Genomic DNA, 6,644 nt, shown 5'->3' on the forward strand with positions numbered 1-6,644 from the left:
TGGCTTTAACAAACAGAATTTTACTTTCTCACAGTTAAGGGGGCTGGTAGTCTGAATTCAGGGTGCTGGCTCCGGGGGAAGGGTTTCTCTCTCTGACGGCTCTGGAGGAAAGTCCTTGTCTCTTCGGAGCTTCTGCTCCTGGGCGATCTTCATGTGGCTTAGGGTCTCTCTTCCCCCATCTCTGCTGGCTCACTTGCTTGTTCAATCTCTTTCATATCTCAAAAGAGATTGACTCAAGATACACCCTACACTAAGGCTCCCTCATTAACGTAACAAAGACAACCCATTACCAAATGGGATTATAACCACAGGCATAAAAAAACCAAAACCAAACCCGGTGCCGTCGAGTCGATTCTGACTCATAGCGACCCTATAGGACAGAGTAGAACTGCCCCATAGAGTTTCCAAGGAGCGCCTGACGGATTTGAACTGCCGACCCTTTGGTTAGCAGTTGTAGCACTTAGCCACTAGGCCACCAGGGTTTCCACCACAGGCATAGAGGTTAGGATTTACAACACATTTTTGGAAGACATAATTCAATCCAGAACAGTATCCTTTTTAAAAGCCTTCCCCAAAACCCTTTAAAGCCCCTAATGGTGTGGACCCAGCCTCCTGCCTACCTGTGCTGGTGAGAAAGCAGGTTGCGGGGTCTCTGGTTCACAGTGGGCACCCTGTGCCCGGCCCAGTTTGGAGCTCCAATTCTGTAATGACTCCTGACTCCATTTCCCAAGTGATGACTACTGCCCCACCAGCAACGGCCCCTTAGGAGACCTTGTGCTCATTGAACGTGGCATTGGCTCTTTGGCTCCAAAAGAAGAAGGCGTTCCTGCTGGGGGCAGAGAAAGGGAGGGAGGAATGGCTTGAAGTGAGGCACTTGGAAAGTATTTATGGAATTGTCTTCAAATTTTATGATCAAGTCAATCAATTTTTTTCCATTTTTTAATTGTGGTAAATGTATAGGTATCAAAACACTTGCCATTTCTACCTTTTTCACAGGTACAGTTCAGTGACATTAATTACATTCGTCATGTCCAACTATCCACTTTCACTGTTCCCACATTTTTCCATCACCCGAGACAGAAGCTCAGTGTCCCCTAAGCGCAGTGTCCTCCTTTCTCCCTCCCACCCACCCCTGGTGAGAGTGGAACTACTAATAAACTTTGGTCTCTCTACACTCGCCTATTCTAGGTATTTCATATCAAGTCACTACACTTTTACAATGTCCTTTTTAATCTCTTCAATCTCCTTTTCATGCTTTCGTGCACTTCCTGGTTTTGCCTGAGGTCAAAATAACAGAAGTATGAAAATATTTCTCATTAAGTGTCTCATGATGTTTCTGTTCTGGCCAGAAGCAGGAAGTTCTGTGAGACGAGTCTCCGGAAGCCTCATTGTCCAGCGTGGGCTTCATGTGGGTGACCCGGTCCTGAGCCGGCCTGGCCCTCAGAGGAGCAGCTGCCTTGGTAGGACGCTGCAATGGCAGGCACAACTCAGACCTTCAACCAGGGGAGCGGCCGTGCCAGCCTTGGGGAAAATGCAATCTTAATGTACTTGGGTTAAAGAGTGGTTTGGGGGAAGTAGAACCCCGTCTTTTTATTTTTATTTTTTAAGTCAGTAAAGAAGGTGATGCAAGTCTGACAGCTAAGCCACTCAGCCATCTTGGGTTACACAACACACTTGAGTTGGAGCTTAGCTCGTACGTATTTGGGCAGAATTCAGAAGGAGGCGGAGGCCAGACCCTCGTCCACGGCCCATGAGAGGAAAGACATTCTGGGGCCCAAAGCTGGCCCCCGACACAGTCCGGGAGGGAGGCTCTTGCCCCCACCAAGTATAGAGATTCTTGGGTGGGTATGTGAATTTGTTTTCTTTCTTTTCTATTTATTGCGGTAACATATGTGAAACTTAAAACTAACATTCTAACCTTTTTAAAGTGTACAACTCAGGTGCAAGTGGTGTCAAGTACACCACTACACCGTGCAACCAGTATCCTCGTCCAGCTCCAGAACCCCCTCCTCACCCCAAACCAAACCCCACATGCTGTAAGCGACTGCAACCCACTCCCTCCACCCCCGCCCTTGGCAACCACCAGTCCGTTCTCTCCCTGAAGACTTGCCGTTTCGGATGTGTGTGGAGTTTGATTCCTGGAAAACCTCCTAAGCTGATATTCACAGAAACAAAAGAGGCCACCTGGGCCTTGAACCCCACTCTGCACTGACTGCTGTGTGACCTTGGGCCGGGGGCTCAAAGGTGGCTCTGTCTCAGTTTCCTCGGCTGTCAGCGGGCATAATAGCAGTACGCTGGGTCATCAGGTGGATATAAGGGGCTAGTGTGTGGGAGAGCTTAGTGGTCAAGGGATGCTGCCTTTGAGGCCCCCACACTCGGTGCCTTCCTGACACCATGTCCCCCTGAGAACAGAGACTAGGTGGCATCCATGGGGGCTTCCTCCCTCTGGAGAGCTCCTTAAGAGTGCCCTCCCAGAGCTGCCCAGGCCTCTTCTGCACCTGAGCTCCCAAAAGAGGGACAGCGACCAAGCTGGCTGTCCTAGGTGGGTTCCCAAGAGCAGGACAGACAGGTGTGCAGGTGAGGGAAGTAGGTGAGAGAGTGGGCTGCAGGGTGGGAGGAGTGCGAGTGGGGCATCATCCCAGGTGCAGTAGCGGACCCCGCGGGGGGCTCTGGAAAGGGAGTCCCACCTCAGAGTCCCTGTCTGTTAGCCCTGGGGATGCACACTCTTAGGCTCAAGGGCAGGCCTGGGGCAGAGCCAGAGTACCCTGTGGTAGGGGGGTGGGCAGAAGGAGCTCTGCAGGGATGGGTGGAGCACTATCTACCTAGAACAGGGGTCCCTGTCGTGCCGCCCTGCCCTACCCCGCTGGCTCTCTGGCCGCCCAGCTACGGTGAGCGTGTGGAGTCCCGCAGGGTCTTGCATACTTCAGGCCGCCAGTGTTGGCTCCTCTTGCCTGCAGATACTGCCTGTGGGACCCATGCCTTGAGAGCAAACGTGGTCCTTTGTAGGGTCTGGTGTCAGCCATCAGCCTCAGGGGATGTTCCCTCCCCATCTCCTGGGACAGGGCAGTCACACTACTGGGCCACAGTGGGCCATGGGGTAAGGTGTCTGGAGGAGGCAGCTGCCGTGAGCCCTGGGGAGCAGCCTGGGGGAGGGCAGCTGCCATAGGCATGGAGCACGGTTTAGGAGAACGGCCTTTGTGGGCGCCAGAGTCACCTGCAGGAGGCAGTGAGGACATTCCTGTTTGTCTTCCCTGGTGGCAGATTGGAATGACAGGTGACGGACACTGGAGCATCCATGGGGGCTGCCAACCACCCCGGGACATGCTCCCCTAAGGGCTCAGCTCCAGCCAAGCAGACCTGCTGGAACCTGGAGATGGAGTTACCCCCTACCCCCATGCCCATCAGAGCTCAGGGCCCAGGGATGTGGCAGGGGCATGGTGGGGTCTGTGGTCGTGACCATATACTCGGGCTGCCACCACCTGGGTGATGTGAAAGCCACCCTTTCATGTCAGGACATGGAGGGAGGGGACCCACCGTCTAAGTCCCGTTGGCCTGGGTGTAGCTGCTAGAAAGGGGCTAGAAAGCTCTCTGGAGCTTCGGTGCTGGCACTTGGCTGGACTGGCCTGTGGCCTTGACCCCCTGGTCTGTTCCTTGGTGAGTGGCTGCCAGCCAGCAGGAGTCCTGAGTGTGGTCAGGGCCCAGCAGGTGGCCAGGGAAGGAAGCTGGGCTCAGAGCCGGGTAGGGGATTTCGAAGGGGGTTTCCAGACTAGGGACTAGCTTTTATTGTGGCGTTTAATATCCCTGAAAGGTCAGCCCTGCATCAGATGAGTCACCTGAGGGACAGAAGGAGGCTGTGAAAGGTCTCGAGTTCCCCACGGCTGGCCAGAGAAGGGCCAGGGCCCCTGGGCCGCTCTCCCCCCAGGAGCAGGGCATCTGCACCTTCTCGTCTCCCCTCTTCCCAACAAGCGCACCAGAACTATACCACCTGAAAGCAAACGCCTGAATTGTCCCAAACCCTGAGACTTGTCTCTGGACGTCTATCTTTGCAGGAGGAGGTTGGCTGCCCCTCGACCCCCAGCCCCCGTTCTGCCCACTCCATCCCACCCAAAGGTGGGGGACATGCCTCCTCACTGCTGAGTCCAGGGGCCTCGGATGGGGACTCCAGCCTCAACGGCTGCTACAGGCCAGGCTGCCTGGCCCCTCTCCAGGAGCCATGGGGGCCTTTGCGGAGCAAGAGTGTACCCCCTCGTCATGGTGTAGCCTGCCCAGTGGTGGAGATGTCACTCCCTCGAGGGAAGCAGGGTCAGTGTACCCTATTTGGAAAAGCTTTCATTTACCCCAAGATCGGTCCCTTGGCCCCACAAGGAAGGGCCCCGTTGCCTTAATGTGGGGAAGAAGGGGAAGGAATATTTCAGAGTCCTCTAAAAGCCAAGTTTCACATTTTTTAATATCTAATTGTTTTATTAGTGTAGACATGGCATAATCGAAGTACTGAAAATCAAGAAAAGAAGAAAATAAGTATCCCCTCCGACCCTCCCAGGAGCCGTGGTGGCACAGCAGTTAAGAGCTAGGCTGCTGAGAGGTTTGCGGTTCAAACCTACCAGCTGTTCCATGGGAGCAAGATACAGCAGCCCGTTTTCATAAAGATTACAACCTTGGAAACCCTATGGGGCAGTTCTACCCTGTCATATAGGGTCGCTATGAATCAGAATCAACTCGACGGCAATTGGTTTGGTTTTGGGATTTCCAGCCCTCCCAACTGAATGCAGACATATTTAGGGTTTGTGGTTTTTGGATGCACACGTCAACAACTGACATCGTTTTAACAATTCTGTGGGTATTTTAAAAATTATGGCAATGACTTAAGCCTCCTTCTCCATGCCTGCCTCTCCTCTGTAACTTTTGAACAACTGTGTGGTATTTTCTCAGGTGGCATTTACATAAACCTACTCCGTTGTTTTCATTGAGATTTGGGTCGTTTGCAGTTTTGCCAGATTGGAATGACATTGGGAAGAACATTTTCGTATCTGAGTCGTTTTCCTTAGGATATTTTTTCAGAAGTGTGGTTATGGCATCCAGGGTTGTGAATACTTTTGCAGCCAGATTGCGTTATAGAGTCTGCAGCTCCCACCGCGTGAGCTGGTCTTCAGGATTTTGTCCTGGTCTGGGCCATGCATTTGGTGACAGCGCTGACGCCAGGCCTGCCCTGTCCCCCTGCCCTGCCAATTTGAGTCTGGGCGTTACTGGGACTTAGGCAGGGCGTCCTGAGGGCCTTCCCTGGGGGTTTCTACGGAGCCCTCGGAAAGAAAGAAGCCCTGTGCAGGATGCCCTAAGTGTCCTGACATCCAGTGACACCCTGCTCTGGGGACGCCAGGACCAGGGCTGTGGGTCACAGCATGAGGCCACACTTTGCTGCGACTTGGGCTGGGGGAGAGGAGAGGCGGCAGCCATCGAGAAAGGACACCCGTGCAGAATTCCCTGCCTCTTGGGTGAAGGCCCTCCTCCCTGTTTTCTGTAACCCTTGGAAAGGGCCCGAGCTCTGAGCGCACTTAGCAGCACCTGGAGAGGTGACTCTGGTCTCGGCGAGGCAGGATGCCCACCGGAAAGTCACGGTCAGCTCAGGGGGCCCAGGCAGCTGGCACACCTTCCTGAGTCTCTCCCTCCATGCATGGGAGCCCACGGCAGGGCCCTCTGGTCCACTCCGCCCTGTGTCTGCCGTGGCTCCAAGGTCGTCCTTGACTGACCACAGTGCAGACAGTTTGTGGTCCTTACAGGCCATCCATGGCCTCTCGGGGGACCAGGAGGCTGCCCTGTGGCCCCGAAATTGCTCCTTCCCGGAGCCTCACCCTCCTAAGCATCCTTAACAGAGAAGGCAGACCCGGCTGCCCCCTCTGTGCTGCCCCTAACCCACGGCCATTTCCCTCCCTCGCCCCACCTCCCGTCCCTCATGCTCTCCTCCCTGGGGCTAGCCCTGCCACATCTGCCCCCAGACCAGCTGCCCCCGTGTGTGTCGCAGCAGAGCTGTGCTCCATAGGGTTTTCAATGGCTGATTTTTGGAAGTAGATCACCAGGCCTTTCTTCCAAGACACCTCTGGGTGGACTCAAACCTCCAACACTTCGGTTAGCAGCTGAGGGCATTAACCACTTGTACCACCTGGGGACTCCACGTCGCCCCCCACCCCCGGCACTCCCTCACAGTCTGCTTCCCTGGGTGTACCCACCACTCACACCCACCACCCGCCCCCGCCCCCACCCCTGTCACCTCCTCATTCTGGCCTCAGAGAGCCTGTGGCACACATTGCTTTTAAGCAGAGGTGGAATCCCGGCAGGGGCTTAGCGAGGGTAACGAGAGCCCAGGGTCAATCTCTAAACTGTACCCCCCCCCCCCCCCCCGCGTTTCAAGATGAATAGACGTTGACAGCAGGGACAAAAAGGAGGAGCTGAGTGCACCCGCGGCCCGCGCTCGGTTTCCTGCTGTGTGGGTGGGCTAACACGCTGGCTCCAGCAGCAGCAGTGGTGGCCGAGCAGCACCTCCAGGCAGGCGAATCGTCCCAGCAGACACCGTGACCCCCCAGCAGCAGCAGAGCAGTGCAGAAACCTGGCTGAAGTGGGCACGGCTTTCCGGAGCAGCTAAGTCCTGTGTG

Source organism: Elephas maximus, chromosome 2, assembly GCF_024166365.1.
Source record: "Elephas maximus indicus isolate mEleMax1 chromosome 2, mEleMax1 primary haplotype, whole genome shotgun sequence".
In the NCBI taxonomy this organism is placed as follows: Eukaryota; Metazoa; Chordata; class Mammalia; order Proboscidea; family Elephantidae; genus Elephas; species Elephas maximus.